General features: G+C 41.5%; 13 non-coding genes across 13 annotated transcripts; all 13 read left to right on the top strand.

Annotated features, from left to right (window-relative positions):
• Positions 1-529: 529 nt before the first annotated feature.
• Positions 530-691, top strand: LOC115917815. Its single transcript, XR_004065351.1, has one exon. It is a non-coding gene; the product is annotated as a U1 spliceosomal RNA (small nuclear RNA).
• A 949-nt stretch (positions 692-1,640) lies between these two features.
• LOC115917814 lies at positions 1,641-1,802 on the top strand. The gene has a single exon (XR_004065350.1). It is a non-coding gene; the product is annotated as a U1 spliceosomal RNA (small nuclear RNA).
• A 949-nt stretch (positions 1,803-2,751) lies between these two features.
• LOC115917813 lies at positions 2,752-2,913 on the top strand. Its single transcript, XR_004065349.1, has one exon. It is a non-coding gene; the product is annotated as a U1 spliceosomal RNA (small nuclear RNA).
• A 942-nt stretch (positions 2,914-3,855) lies between these two features.
• LOC115917812 lies at positions 3,856-4,017 on the top strand. The gene has a single exon (XR_004065348.1). It is a non-coding gene; the product is annotated as a U1 spliceosomal RNA (small nuclear RNA).
• A 949-nt stretch (positions 4,018-4,966) lies between these two features.
• LOC115917811 lies at positions 4,967-5,128 on the top strand. The gene has a single exon (XR_004065347.1). It is a non-coding gene; the product is annotated as a U1 spliceosomal RNA (small nuclear RNA).
• A 942-nt stretch (positions 5,129-6,070) lies between these two features.
• LOC115917810 lies at positions 6,071-6,232 on the top strand. The gene has a single exon (XR_004065346.1). It is a non-coding gene; the product is annotated as a U1 spliceosomal RNA (small nuclear RNA).
• Positions 6,233-7,180: 948 nt separating this feature from the next.
• LOC115917809 lies at positions 7,181-7,342 on the top strand. Its single transcript, XR_004065345.1, has one exon. It is a non-coding gene; the product is annotated as a U1 spliceosomal RNA (small nuclear RNA).
• A 950-nt stretch (positions 7,343-8,292) lies between these two features.
• On the top strand, positions 8,293-8,454 carry LOC115917808. Its single transcript, XR_004065344.1, has one exon. It is a non-coding gene; the product is annotated as a U1 spliceosomal RNA (small nuclear RNA).
• Positions 8,455-9,404: 950 nt separating this feature from the next.
• LOC115917807 lies at positions 9,405-9,566 on the top strand. Its single transcript, XR_004065343.1, has one exon. It is a non-coding gene; the product is annotated as a U1 spliceosomal RNA (small nuclear RNA).
• A 946-nt stretch (positions 9,567-10,512) lies between these two features.
• Positions 10,513-10,674, top strand: LOC115917806. Its single transcript, XR_004065342.1, has one exon. It is a non-coding gene; the product is annotated as a U1 spliceosomal RNA (small nuclear RNA).
• Positions 10,675-11,621: 947 nt separating this feature from the next.
• LOC115917805 lies at positions 11,622-11,783 on the top strand. Its single transcript, XR_004065341.1, has one exon. It is a non-coding gene; the product is annotated as a U1 spliceosomal RNA (small nuclear RNA).
• Positions 11,784-12,699: 916 nt separating this feature from the next.
• On the top strand, positions 12,700-12,861 carry LOC115917804. The gene has a single exon (XR_004065340.1). It is a non-coding gene; the product is annotated as a U1 spliceosomal RNA (small nuclear RNA).
• A 947-nt stretch (positions 12,862-13,808) lies between these two features.
• LOC115917803 lies at positions 13,809-13,970 on the top strand. The gene has a single exon (XR_004065339.1). It is a non-coding gene; the product is annotated as a U1 spliceosomal RNA (small nuclear RNA).
• The last annotated feature ends 315 nt before the right edge of the window (positions 13,971-14,285 follow it).

Genomic DNA, 14,285 nt, shown 5'->3' with positions numbered 1-14,285 from the left:
TTAATGACATATTAGCAGGGAGCCTCTTGTGCATCTGTAATGGGTCTTGTTTTCATGACTTATAAATGATAAAACAATATGTTTCGAAAGAGGTTGTGAACACATCTGCCTTTGCCGAATCCGGCTTCTCGGGGTTTTGCACTGGCTGCCCGACCACAGGATACAATCATTTTGCTGATCTTCGTATGACGCTATTCTTATTTAAATCCATGACGTCCAAGTATCTGCATTGTTAAATTCATGAATATGCACGGTATCAACAATACCGTTTACTCGGTTATATGCTGCAGCCTTATTTTAAAAGAAAGTCAATATATCTTCCTAAATTGTGATTTTTCAAGGAAGGTGGCACGTAAAAGGCCGACCATCTGTAGGAACACTTTCATAGTGCCAAGAAACTGCAGTCACACCTCCAAAGTGGGGCATAGATGAGATTCTGCATGTGATTTCTTGCTGTAGGACTGGATGTTTAACCGTTTTATGTCATCCAAGGGATTTGATCAAGAACTGCGACCGATTCTTTCGAAGCATACTTACCTGGCGCAGGGGTCGCATTGATCAAGAAGGATGCACCCCCAGGGCGAGGCTTGCCATTGCACTCCGGCTTGCTGAACCTTGCGATTCCCCCAAACGTGGGGAACTCGGGCGTATTATTTATGGTAGCGGAGATCTGCGTTCGCGCTATCTCCTACAAAACGAATGTAAAGAAAAGTAAATAAGTTGTCCTTTGTAGTTCTACGCCTCCCATTCACACCCAAATCCAAACTTTGATTCGTGCAACATATCTATCTCTCCAAGCTCAAGATGTCCCATTGTCAACAAATTAAAGATCGAGTTGGAGAACTAAGACTATATTGCCTATTGGCCTAGACCTCCTTCACCATTCCAATTGTCATTTTCATCTATTAAGGTAAATAAAAAATTAAATTGAAACCCTTTGTTTTCGAGACGTCTATTGCTGAGGGTAGCTACTTCGACTGGTATTGAAATTTGACCTGCTGTGTGAGAATGTGAAATGGTATCAAAAAATGTGAAATAAACTCTGCAAATTTTATTGAGTTAATGGCAAAAAGGACAATTTCGGTCACAGACTTTATTAACGCACTTAATGACATATTTGCAGGGAGCCTCTTGTGCATCTGTAATGGGTCTTGCTTTCATGACTTATAAATGATAAAACAATATGTTTCGAAAGAGGTTGTGAACACATCTGCCTTTGCAGAATCCGGTTCCGGCTCCTCGGGGTATTTTACTGGCTGCCCGACCAAAGAATACAATCCTTTTGCTGATTTTAGTATGACGCTGTTGTTATTTAAATCCGTGACGTCCAAGTATCTGCATTGTTAGATTCATGAATATGCACCCCATCAACAATACCCTTTAGTCAGTTATATGCTGCGGCCTTATTTTGAAAGAGTGAAAATATTTCTTCCCAAATTGTGATTTTTCAAGAGGGATGGCAAAGAAAATGCCGGCCATCTGTAGGAACACTTTCATAGTGCCAAGAAACTGCAGTCACACCTCCAAAGTGGGGCATAGATGAGATTCTGCATGTGATTTCTTGCTGTAGGACTGGATGTTTAACCGTTTTATGTCATCCAAGGGATTTGATCAAGAACTGCGACCGATTCTTTCGAAGCATACTTACCTGGCGCAGGGGTCGCATTGATCAAGAAGGATGCACCCCCAGGGCGAGGCTTGCCATTGCACTCCGGCTTGCTGAACCTTGCGATTCCCCCAAACGTGGGGAACTCGGGCGTATTATTTATGGTAGCGGAGATCTGCGTTCGCGCTATCTCCTACAAAACGAATGTAAAGAAAAGTAAATAAGTTGTCCTTTGTAAGTTCTACGCCTCCCATTCACACCCAAATCCAAACTTTGATTCGTGCAACATATCTATCTCTCCAAGCTCAAGATGTCCCATTGTCAACAAATTAAAGATCGAGTTGGAGAACTAAGACTATATTGCCTATTGGCCTAGACCTCCTTCACCATTCCAATTGTCATTTTCATCTATTAAGGTAAATAAAAAATTAAATTGAAACCCTTTGTTTTCGAGACGTCTATTGCTGAGGGTAGCTACTTCGACTGGTATTGAAATTTGACCTGCTGTGTGAGAATGTGAAATGGTATCAAAAAATGTGAAATAAACTCTGCAAATTTTATTGAGTTAATGGCAAAAAGGACAATTTCGGTCACAGACTTTATTAACGCACTTAATGACATATTTGCAGGGAGCCTCTTGTGCATCTGTAATGGGTCTTGCTTTCATGACTTATAAATGATAAAACAATATGTTTCGAAAGAGGTTGTGAACACATCTGCCTTTGCAGAATCCGGTTCCGGCTCCTCGGGGTATTTTACTGGCTGCCCGACCAAAGAATACAATCCTTTTGCTGATTTTAGTATGACGCTGTTGTTATTTAAATCCGTGACGTCCAAGTATCTGCATTGTTAGATTCATGAATATGCACCCCATCAACAATACCCTTTAGTCAGTTATATGCTGCGGCCTTATTTTGAAAGAGTGAAAATATTTCTTCCAAATTGTGATTTTTCAAGAGGGATGGCAAAGAAAATGCCGGCCATCTGTAGGAACACTTTCATAGTGCCAAGAAACTGCAGTCACACCTCCAAAGTGGGGCATAGATGAGATTCTGCATGTGATTTCTTGCTGTAGGACTGGATGTTTAACCGTTTTATGTCATCCAAGGGATTTGATCAAGAACTGCGACCGATTCTTTCGAAGCATACTTACCTGGCGCAGGGGTCGCATTGATCAAGAAGGATGCACCCCCAGGGCGAGGCTTGCCATTGCACTCCGGCTTGCTGAACCTTGCGATTCCCCCAAACGTGGGGAACTCGGGCGTATTATTTATGGTAGCGGAGATCTGCGTTCGCGCTATCTCCTACAAAACGAATGTAAAGAAAAGTAAATAAGTTGTCCTTTGTAAGTTCTACGCCTCCCATTCACACCCAAATCCAAACTTTGATTCGTGCAACATATCTATCTCTCCAAGCTCGAGATGTCCCATTGTCAACAAATTAAAGATCGAGTTGGAGAACTAAGACTATATTGCCTATTGGCCTAGACCTCCTTCACCATTCCAATTGTCATTTTCATCTATTAAGGTAAATAAAAAATTAAATTGAAACCCTTTGTTTTCGAGACGTCTATTGCTGAGGGTAGCTACTTCGACTGGTATTGAAATTTGACCTGCTGTGTGAGAATGTGAAATGGTATCAAAAAATGTGAAATAAACTCTGCAAATTTCATTGAGTTAATGGCAAAAAGGACAATTTCGGTCACAGACTTTATTAACGCACTTAATGACATATTAGCAGGGAGCCTCTTGTGCATCTGTAATGGGTCTTGTTTTCATGACTTATAAATGATAAAACAATATGTTTCGAAAGAGGTTGTGAACACATCTGCCTTTGCCGAATCCGGCTTCTCGGGGTTTTGCACTGGCTGCCCGACCACAGGATACAATCATTTTGCTGATCTTCGTATGACGCTATTCTTATTTAAATCCGTGACGTCCAAGTATCTGCATTGTTAAATTCATGAATATGCACGGTATCAACAATACCGTTTACTCGGTCATATGCTGCAGCCTTATTTTAAAAGAAAGTCAATATATTTCCTAAATTGTGATTTTTCAAGAAGGTGGCACGTAAAATGCCGACCATCTGTAGGAACACTTTCATAGTGCCAAGAAACTGCAGTCACACCTCCAAAGTGGGGCATAGATGAGATTCTGCATGTGATTTCTTGCTGTAGGACTGGATGTTTAACCGTTTTATGTCATCCAAGGGATTTGATCAAGAACTGCGACCGATTCTTTCGAAGCATACTTACCTGGCGCAGGGGTCGCATTGATCAAGAAGGATGCACCCCCAGGGCGAGGCTTGCCATTGCACTCCGGCTTGCTGAACCTTGCGATTCCCCCAAACGTGGGGAACTCGGGCGTATTATTTATGGTAGCGGAGATCTGCGTTCGCGCTATCTCCTACAAAACGAATGTAAAGAAAAGTAAATAAGTTGTCCTTTGTAAGTTCTACGCCTCCCATTCACACCCAAATCCAAACTTTGATTCGTGCAACATATCTATCTCTCCAAGCTCGAGATGTCCCATTGTCAACAAATTAAAGATCGAGTTGGAGAACTAAGACTATATTGCCTATTGGCCTAGACCTCCTTCACCATTCCAATTGTCATTTTCATCTATTAAGGTAAATAAAAAATTAAATTGAAACCCTTTGTTTTCGAGACGTCTATTGCTGAGGGTAGCTACTTCGACTGGTATTGAAATTTGACCTGCTGTGTGAGAATGTGAAATGGTATCAAAAAATGTGAAATAAACTCTGCAAATTTATTGAGTTAATGGCAAAAAGGACAATTTCGGTCACAGACTTTATTAACGCACTTAATGACATATTTGCAGGGAGCCTCTTGTGCATCTGTAATGGGTCTTGCTTTCATGACTTATAAATGATAAAACAATATGTTTCGAAAGAGGTTGTGAACACATCTGCCTTTGCAGAATCCGGTTCCGGCTCCTCGGGGTATTTTACTGGCTGCCCGACCAAAGAATACAATCCTTTTGCTGATTTTAGTATGACGCTGTTGTTATTTAAATCCGTGACGTCCAAGTATCTGCATTGTTAGATTCATGAATATGCACCCCATCAACAATACCCTTTAGTCAGTTATATGCTGCGGCCTTATTTTGAAAGAGTGAAAATATTTCTTCCCAAATTGTGATTTTTCAAGAGGGATGGCAAAGAAAATGCCGGCCATCTGTAGGAACACTTTCATAGTGCCAAGAAACTGCAGTCACACCTCCAAAGTGGGGCATAGATGAGATTCTGCATGTGATTTCTTGCTGTAGGACTGGATGTTTAACCGTTTTATGTCATCCAAGGGATTTGATCAAGAACTGCGACCGATTCTTTCGAAGCATACTTACCTGGCGCAGGGGTCGCATTGATCAAGAAGGATGCACCCCCAGGGCGAGGCTTGCCATTGCACTCCGGCTTGCTGAACCTTGCGATTCCCCCAAACGTGGGGAACTCGGGCGTATTATTTATGGTAGCGGAGATCTGCGTTCGCGCTATCTCCTACAAAACGAATGTAAAGAAAAGTAAATAAGTTGTCCTTTGTAAGTTCTACGCCTCCCATTCACACCCAAATCCAAACTTTGATTCGTGCAACATATCTATCTCTCCAAGCTCGAGATGTCCCATTGTCAACAAATTAAAGATCGAGTTGGAGAACTAAGACTATATTGCCTATTGGCCTAGACCTCCTTCACCATTCCAATTGTCATTTTCATCTATTAAGGTAAATAAAAAATTAAATTGAAACCCTTTGTTTTCGAGACGTCTATTGCTGAGGGTAGCTACTTCGACTGGTATTGAAATTTGACCTGCTGTGTGAGAATGTGAAATGGTATCAACAAATGTGAAATAAACTCTGCAAATTTCATTGAGTTAATGGCAAAACGGACAATTTCGGTCACAGACTTTATTAACGCACTTAATGACATATTAGCAGGGAGCCTCTTGTGCATCTGTAATGGGTCTTGTTTTCATGACTTATAAATGATAAAACAATATGTTTCGAAAGAGGTTGTGAACACATCTGCCTTTGCCGAATCCGGCTTCTCGGGGTTTTGCACTGGCTGCCCGACCAAGGATACAATCCTTTTGCTGATTTTCGTATGACGCTGTTGTTATTTAAATCCGTGACGTCCAAGTATCTGCATTGTTAAATTCATGAATATGCACGGTATCAACAATACCGTTTACTCAGTCATATGCTGCGGCCTTATTTTGAAAGAAAGTCAATATATCTTCCTAAATTGTGATTTTTCAAGGAAGGTGGCAAGAAAATGCCGACCATCTGTAGGAACACTTTCATAGTGCCAAGAAACTGCAGTCACACCTCCAAAGTGGGGCATAGATGAGATTCTGCATGTGATTTCTTGCTGTAGGACTGGATGTTTAACCGTTTTATGTCATCCAAGGGATTTGATCAAGAACTGCGACCGATTCTTTCGAAGCATACTTACCTGGCGCAGGGGTCGCATTGATCAAGAAGGATGCACCCCCAGGGCGAGGCTTGCCATTGCACTCCGGCTTGCTGAACCTTGCGATTCCCCCAAACGTGGGGAACTCGGGCGTATTATTTATGGTAGCGGAGATCTGCGTTCGCGCTATCTCCTACAAAACGAATGTAAAGAAAAGTAAATAAGTTGTCCTTTGTAAGTTCTACGCCTCCCATTCACACCCAAATCCAAACTTTGATTCGTGCAACATATCTATCTCTCCAAGCTCGAGATGTCCCATTGTCAACAAATTAAAGATCGAGTTCGAGAACTAAGACTATATTGCCTATTGGCCTAGACCTCCTTCACCATTCCAATTGTCATTTTCATCTATTGAGGTAAAAAAAATTAAATTGAAACCCTTTGTTTTCGAGACGTCTATTGCTGAGGGTAGCTACTTCGACTGGTATTGAAATTTGACCTGCTGTGTGAGAATGTGAAATGGTATCAAAAAATGTGAAATAAACTCTGCAAATTTTATTGAGTTAATGGCAAAAAGGACAATTTCGGTCACAGACTTTATTAACGCACTTAATGACATATTTGCAGGGAGCCTCTTGTGCATCTGTAATGGGTCTTGTTTTCATGACTTATAAATGATAAAACAATATGTTTCGAAAGAGGTTGTGAACACATCTGCCTTTGCAGAATCCGGTTCCGGCTCCTCGGGGTATTTTACTGGCTGCCCGACCAAAGAATACAATCCTTTTGCTGATTTTAGTATGACGCTGTTGTTATTTAAATCCGTGACGTCCAAGTATCTGCATTGTTAGATTCATGAATATGCACCCCATCAACAATACCCTTTAGTCAGTTATATGCTGCGGCCTTATTTTGAAAGAGTGAAAATATTTCTTCCCAAATTGTGATTTTTCAAGAGGGATGGCAAAGAAAATGCCGGCCATCTGTAGGAACACTTTCATAGTGCCAAGAAACTGCAGTCACACCTCCAAAGTGGGGCATAGATGAGATTCTGCATGTGATTTCTTGCTGTAGGACTGGATGTTTAACCGTTTTATGTCATCCAAGGGATTTGATCAAGAACTGCGACCGATTCTTTCGAAGCATACTTACCTGGCGCAGGGGTCGCATTGATCAAGAAGGATGCACCCCCAGGGCGAGGCTTGCCATTGCACTCCGGCTTGCTGAACCTTGCGATTCCCCCAAACGTGGGGAACTCGGGCGTATTATTTATGGTAGCGGAGATCTGCGTTCGCGCTATCTCCTACAAAACGAATGTAAAGAAAAGTAAATAAGTTGTCCTTTGTAAGTTCTACGCCTCCCATTCACACCCAAATCCAAACTTTGATTCGTGCAACATATCTATCTCTCCAAGCTCGAGATGTCCCATTGTCAACAAATTAAAGATCGAGTTCGAGAACTAAGACTATATTGCCTATTGGCCTAGACCTCCTTCACCATTCCAATTGTCATTTTCATCTATTAAGGTAAATAAAAAATTAAATTGAAACCCTTTGTTTTCGAGACGTCTATTGCTGAGGGTAGCTACTTCGACTGGTATTGAAATTTGACCTGCTGTGTGAGAATGTGAAATGGTATCAAAAAATGTGAAATAAACTCTGCAAATTTTATTGAGTTAATGGCAAAAAGGACAATTTCGGTCACAGACTTTATTAACGCACTTAATGACATATTTGCAGGGAGCCTCTTGTGCATCTGTAATGGGTCTTGTTTTCATGACTTATAAATGATAAAACAATATGTTTCGAAAGAGGTTGTGAACACATCTGCCTTTGCAGAATCCGGTTCCGGCTCCTCGGGGTATTTTACTGGCTGCCCGACCAAAGAATACAATCCTTTTGCTGATTTTAGTATGACGCTGTTGTTATTTAAATCCGTGACGTCCAAGTATCTGCATTGTTAGATTCATGAATATGCACCCCATCAACAATACCCTTTAGTCAGTTATATGCTGCGGCCTTATTTTGAAAGAGTGTAAATATTTCTTCCCAAATTGTGATTTTTCAAGAGGGATGGCAAAGAAAATGCCGGCCATCTGTAGGAACACTTTCATAGTGCCAAGAAACTGCAGTCACACCTCCAAAGTGGGGCATAGATGAGATTCTGCATGTGATTTCTTGCTGTAGGACTGGATGTTTAACCGTTTTATGTCATCCAAGGGATTTGATCAAGAACTGCGACCGATTCTTTCGAAGCATACTTACCTGGCGCAGGGGTCGCATTGATCAAGAAGGATGCACCCCCAGGGCGAGGCTTGCCATTGCACTCCGGCTTGCTGAACCTTGCGATTCCCCCAAACGTGGGGAACTCGGGCGTATTATTTATGGTAGCGGAGATCTGCGTTCGCGCTATCTCCTACAAAACGAATGTAAAGAAAAGTAAATAAGTTGTCCTTTGTAAGTTCTACGCCTCCCATTCACACCCAAATCCAAACTTTGATTTGTGCAACATATCTATCTCTCCAAGCTCGAGATGTCCCATTGTCAACAAATTAAAGATCGAGTTGGAGAACTAAGACTATATTGCCTATTGGCCTAGACCTCCTTCACCATTCCAATTGTCATTTTCATCTATTGAGGTAAATAAAAAATTAAATTGAAACCCTTTGTTTTCGAGACGTCTATTGCTGAGGGTAGCTACTTCGACTGGTATTGAAATTTGACCTGCTGTGTGAGAATGTGAAATGGTATCAAAAAATGTGAAATAAACTCTGCAAATTTTATTGAGTTAATGGCAAAAAGGACAATTTCGGTCACAGACTTTATTAACGCACTTAATGACATATTTGCAGGGAGCCTCTTGTGCATCTGTAATGGGTCTTGTTTTCATGACTTATAAATGATAAAACAATATGTTTCGAAAGAGGTTGTGAACACATCTGCCTTTGCAGAATCCGGTTCCGGCTCCTCGGGGTATTTTACTGGCTGCCCGACCAAAGAATACAATCCTTTTGCTGATTTTAGTATGACGCTGTTGTTATTTAAATCCGTGACGTCCAAGTATCTGCATTGTTAGATTCATGAATATGCACCCCATCAACAATACCCTTTAGTCAGTTATATGCTGCGGCCTTATTTTGAAAGAGTGTAAATATTTCTTCCCAAATTGTGATTTTTCAAGAGGGATGGCAAAGAAAATGCCGGCCATCTGTAGGAACACTTTCATAGTGCCAAGAAACTGCAGTCACACCTCCAAAGTGGGGCATAGATGAGATTCTGCATGTGATTTCTTGCTGTAGGACTGGATGTTTAACCGTTTTATGTCATCCAAGGGATTTGATCAAGAACTGCGACCGATTCTTTCGAAGCATACTTACCTGGCGCAGGGGTCGCATTGATCAAGAAGGATGCACCCCCAGGGCGAGGCTTGCCATTGCACTCCGGCTTGCTGAACCTTGCGATTCCCCCAAACGTGGGGAACTCGGGCGTATTATTTATGGTAGCGGAGATCTGCGTTCGCGCTATCTCCTACAAAACGAATGTAAAGAAAAGTAAATAAGTTGTCCTTTGTAAGTTCTACGCCTCTCATTCACACCCAAATCCAAACTTTGATTTGTGCAACATATCTATCTCTCCAAGCTCGAGATGTCCCATTGTCAACAAATTAAAGATCGAGTTCGAGAACTAAGACTATTGCCTATTGGAATAGACCTCCTTCACCATTCCAATTGTCATTTTCATCTATTGAGGTAAACAAAAATTAAATTGAAACCCTTTGTTTTCGAGACGTCTATTGCTGAGGGTAGCTACTTCGACTGGTTTTGAAATTTGACCTGCTGTGTGAGAATGTGAAATGGTATCAACAAATGTGAAATAAACTCTGCAAATTTCATTGAGTTAATGGCAAAAAGGACAATTTCGGTCACAGACTTTATTAACGCACTTAATGACATATTAGCAGGGAGCCTCTTGTGCATCTGTAATGGGTCTTGTTTTCATGACTTATAAATGATAAAACAATATGTTTCGAAAGAGGTTGTGAACACATCTGCCTTTGCAGAATCCGGTTCCGGCTCCTCGGGGTATTTTACTGGCTGCCCGACCAAAGATACAATCCTTTTGCTGATTTTCGTATGACGCTGTTGTTATTTAAATCCGTGACGTCCAAGTATCTGCATTGTTAAATTCATGAATATGCACGGCATCAACAATACCGTTTACTCAGTTATATGCTGCGGCCTTATTTTGAAAGAGTGTAAATATTTCTTCCCAAATTGTGATTTTTCAAGAGGGATGGCAAAGAAAATGCCGGCCATCTGTAGGAACACTTTCATAGTGCCAAGAAACTGCAGTCACACCTCCAAAGTGGGGCATAGATGAGATTCTGCATGTGATTTCTTGCTGTAGGACTGGATGTTTAACCGTTTTATGTCATCCAAGGGATTTGATCAAGAACTGCGACCGATTCTTTCGAAGCATACTTACCTGGCGCAGGGGTCGCATTGATCAAGAAGGATGCACCCCCAGGGCGAGGCTTGCCATTGCACTCCGGCTTGCTGAACCTTGCGATTCCCCCAAACGTGGGGAACTCGGGCGTATTATTTATGGTAGCGGAGATCTGCGTTCGCGCTATCTCCTACAAAACGAATGTAAAGAAAAGTAAATAAGTTGTCCTTTGTAAGTTCTACGCCTCTCATTCACACCCAAATCCAAACTTTGATTTGTGCAACATATCTATCTCTCCAAGCTCGAGATGTCCCATTGTCAACAAATTAAAGATCGAGTTCGAGAACTAAGACTATTGCCTATTGGAATAGACCTCCTTCACCATTCCAATTGTCATTTTCATCTATTGAGGTAGACAAAAATTAAATTGAAACCCTTTGTTTTCGAGACGTCTATTGCTGAGGGTAGCTACTTCGACTGGTTTTGAAATTTGACCTGCTGTGTGAGAATGTGAAATGGTATCAACAAATGTGAAATAAACTCTGCAAATTTCATTGAGTTAATGGCAAAAAGGACAATTTCGGTCACAGACTTTATTAACGCACTTAATGACATATTAGCAGGGAGCCTCTTGTGCATCTGTAATGGGTCTTGTTTTCATGACTTATAAATGATAAAACAATATGTTTCGAAAGAGGTTGTGAACACATCTGCCTTTGCAGAATCCGGTTCCGGCTCCTCGGGGTATTTTACTGGCTGCCCGACCAAAGAATACAATCCTTTTGCTGATTTTCGTATGACGCTGTTGTTATTTAAATCCGTGACGTCCAAGTATCTGCATTGTTAAATTCATGAATATGCACGGCATCAACAATACCGTTTACTCAGTTATATGCTGCGGCCTTATTTTGAAAGAGTGTAAATATTTCTTCCCAAATTGTGATTTTTCAAGAGGGATGGCAAAGAAAATGCCGGCCATCTGTAGGAACACTTTCTTAGTGCCAAGAAACTGCAGTCACACCTCCAAAGTGGGGCATAGATGAGATTCTGCATGTGATTTCTTGCTGTAGGACTGGATGTTTAACCGTTTTATGTCATCCAAGGGATTTGATCAAGAACTGCGACCGATTCTTTCGAAGCATACTTACCTGGCGCAGGGGTCGCATTGATCAAGAAGGATGCACCCCCAGGGCGAGGCTTGCCATTGCACTCCGGCTTGCTGAACCTTGCGATTCCCCCAAACGTGGGGAACTCGGGCGTATTATTTATGGTAGCGGAGATCTGCGTTCGCGCTATCTCCTACAAAACGAATGTAAAGAAAAGTAAATAAGTTGTCCTTTGTAAGTTCTACGCCTCCCATTCACACCCAAATCCAAACTTTGATTTGTGCAACATATCTATCTCTCCAAGCTCGAGATGTCCCATTGTCAACAAATTAAAGATCGAGTTCGAGAACTAAGACTATTGCCTATTGGCCTAGACCTCCTTCACCATTCCAATTGTCATTTTCATCTATTGAGGTAAATAAAAAATTAAATTGAAACCCTTTGTTTTCGAGACGTCTATTGCTGAGGGTAGCTACTTCGACTGGTTTTGAAATTTGACCTGCTGTGTGAGAATGTGAAATGGTATCAACAAATGTGAAATAAACTCTGCAAATTTCATTGAGTTAATGGCAAAAAGGACAATTTCGGTCACAGACTTTATTAACGCACTTAATGACATATTAGCAGGGAGCCTCTTGTGCATCTGTAATGGGTCTTGTTTTCATGACTTATAAATGATAAAACAATATGTTTCGAAAGAGGTTGTGAACACATCTGCCTTTGCCGAATCCGGCTCCTCGGGGTTTTGCACTGGCTGCCCGACCACAGGATACAATCATTTTGCTGATCTTCGTATGACGCCAAGTATCTGCATTGTTAAATTCATGAATATGCACGGCATCAACAATACCGTTTACTCAGTTATATGCTGCGGCCTTATTTTGAAAGAGTGTAAATATTTCTTCCCAAATTGTGATTTTTCAAGAGGGATGGCAAAGAAAATGCCGGCCATCTGTAGGAACACTTTCTTAGTGCCAAGAAACTGCAGTCACACCTCCAAAGTGGGGCATAGATGAGATTCTGCATGTGATTTCTTGCTGTAGGACTGGATTTTAACCGTTTTATGTCATCCAAGGGATTTGATCAAGAACTGCGACCGATTCTTTCGAAGCATACTTACCTGGCGCAGGGGTCGCATTGATCAAGAAGGATGCACCCCCAGGGCGAGGCTTGCCATTGCACTCCGGCTTGCTGAACCTTGCGATTCCCCCAAACGTGGGGAACTCGGGCGTATTATTTATGGTAGCGGAGATCTGCGTTCGCGCTATCTCCTACAAAACGAATGTAAAGAAAAGTAAATAAGTTGTCCTTTGTAAGTTCTACGCCTCTCATTCACACCCAAATCCAAACTTTGATTTGTGCAACATATCTATCTCTCCAAGCTCGAGATGTCCCATTGTCAACAAATTAAAGATCGAGTTCGAGAACTAAGACTATTGCCTATTGGAATAGACCTCCTTCACCATTCCAATTGTCATTTTCATCTATTGAGGTAAACAAAAATTAAATTGAAACCCTTTGTTTTCGAGACGTCTATTGCTGAGGGTAGCTACTTCGACTGGTTTTGAAATTTGACCTGCTGTGTGAGAATGTGAAATGGTATCAACAAATGTGAAATAAACTCTGCAAATTTCATTGAGTTAATGGCAAAAAGGACAATTTCGGTCACAGACTTTATTAACGCACTTAATGACATATTAGCAGGGAGCCTCTTGTGCATCTGTAATGGGTCTTGTTTTCATGACTTATAAATGATAAAACAATATGTTTCGAAAGAGGTTGTGAACACATCTGCCTTTGCAGAATCCGGTTCCGGCTCCTCGGGGTATTTTACTGGCTGCCCGACCAAAGACTACAATCCTTTTGCTGATTTTCGTATGACGCTGTTGTTATTTAAATCCGTGACGTCCAAGTATCTGCATTGTTAAATTCATGAATATGCACGGCATCAACAATACCGTTTACTCAGTTATATGCTGCGGCCTTATTTTGAAAGAGTGTAAATATTTCTTCCCAAATTGTGATTTTTCAAGAGGGATGGCAAAGAAAATGCCGGCCATCTGTAGGAACACTTTCTTAGTGCCAAGAAACTGCAGTCACACCTCCAAAGTGTGGCATAGATGAGATTCTGCATGTGATTTCTTGCTGTAGGACTGGATGTTTAACCGTTTTATGTCATCCAAGGGATTTGATCAAGAACTGCGACCGATTCTTTCGAAGCATACTTACCTGGCGCAGGGGTCGCATTGATCAAGAAGGATGCACCCCCAGGGCGAGGCTTGCCATTGCACTCCGGCTTGCTGAACCTTGCGATTCCCCCAAACGTGGGGAACTCGGGCGTATTATTTATGGTAGCGGAGATCTGCGTTCGCGCTATCTCCTACAAAACGAATGTAAAGAAAAGTAAATAAGTTGTCCTTTGTAAGTTCTACGCCTCTCATTCACACCCAAATCCAAACTTTGATTTGTGCAACATATCTATCTCTCCAAGCTCGAGATGTCCCATTGTCAACAAATTAAAGATCGAGTTCGAGAACTAAGACTATTGCCTATTGGAATAGACCTCCTTCACCATTCCAATTGTCATTTTTATCTATTGAGGTAGACAAAAATTAAATTGAAACCCTTTGTTTTCGAGACGTCTATTGCTGAGGGTAGCTACTTCGACTGGTTTTGAAATTTGACCTGCTGTGTGAGA

The sequence above is a fragment of the Strongylocentrotus purpuratus genome, unplaced genomic scaffold (genome assembly GCF_000002235.5).
Source record: "Strongylocentrotus purpuratus isolate Spur 01 unplaced genomic scaffold, Spur_5.0 spur5_scaffold_2, whole genome shotgun sequence".
Taxonomy (NCBI): Eukaryota; Metazoa; Echinodermata; class Echinoidea; order Camarodonta; family Strongylocentrotidae; genus Strongylocentrotus; species Strongylocentrotus purpuratus.
Note: the sequence above shows the minus strand (reverse complement) of the source record. Positions and strands in the feature narration are given on the sequence as shown.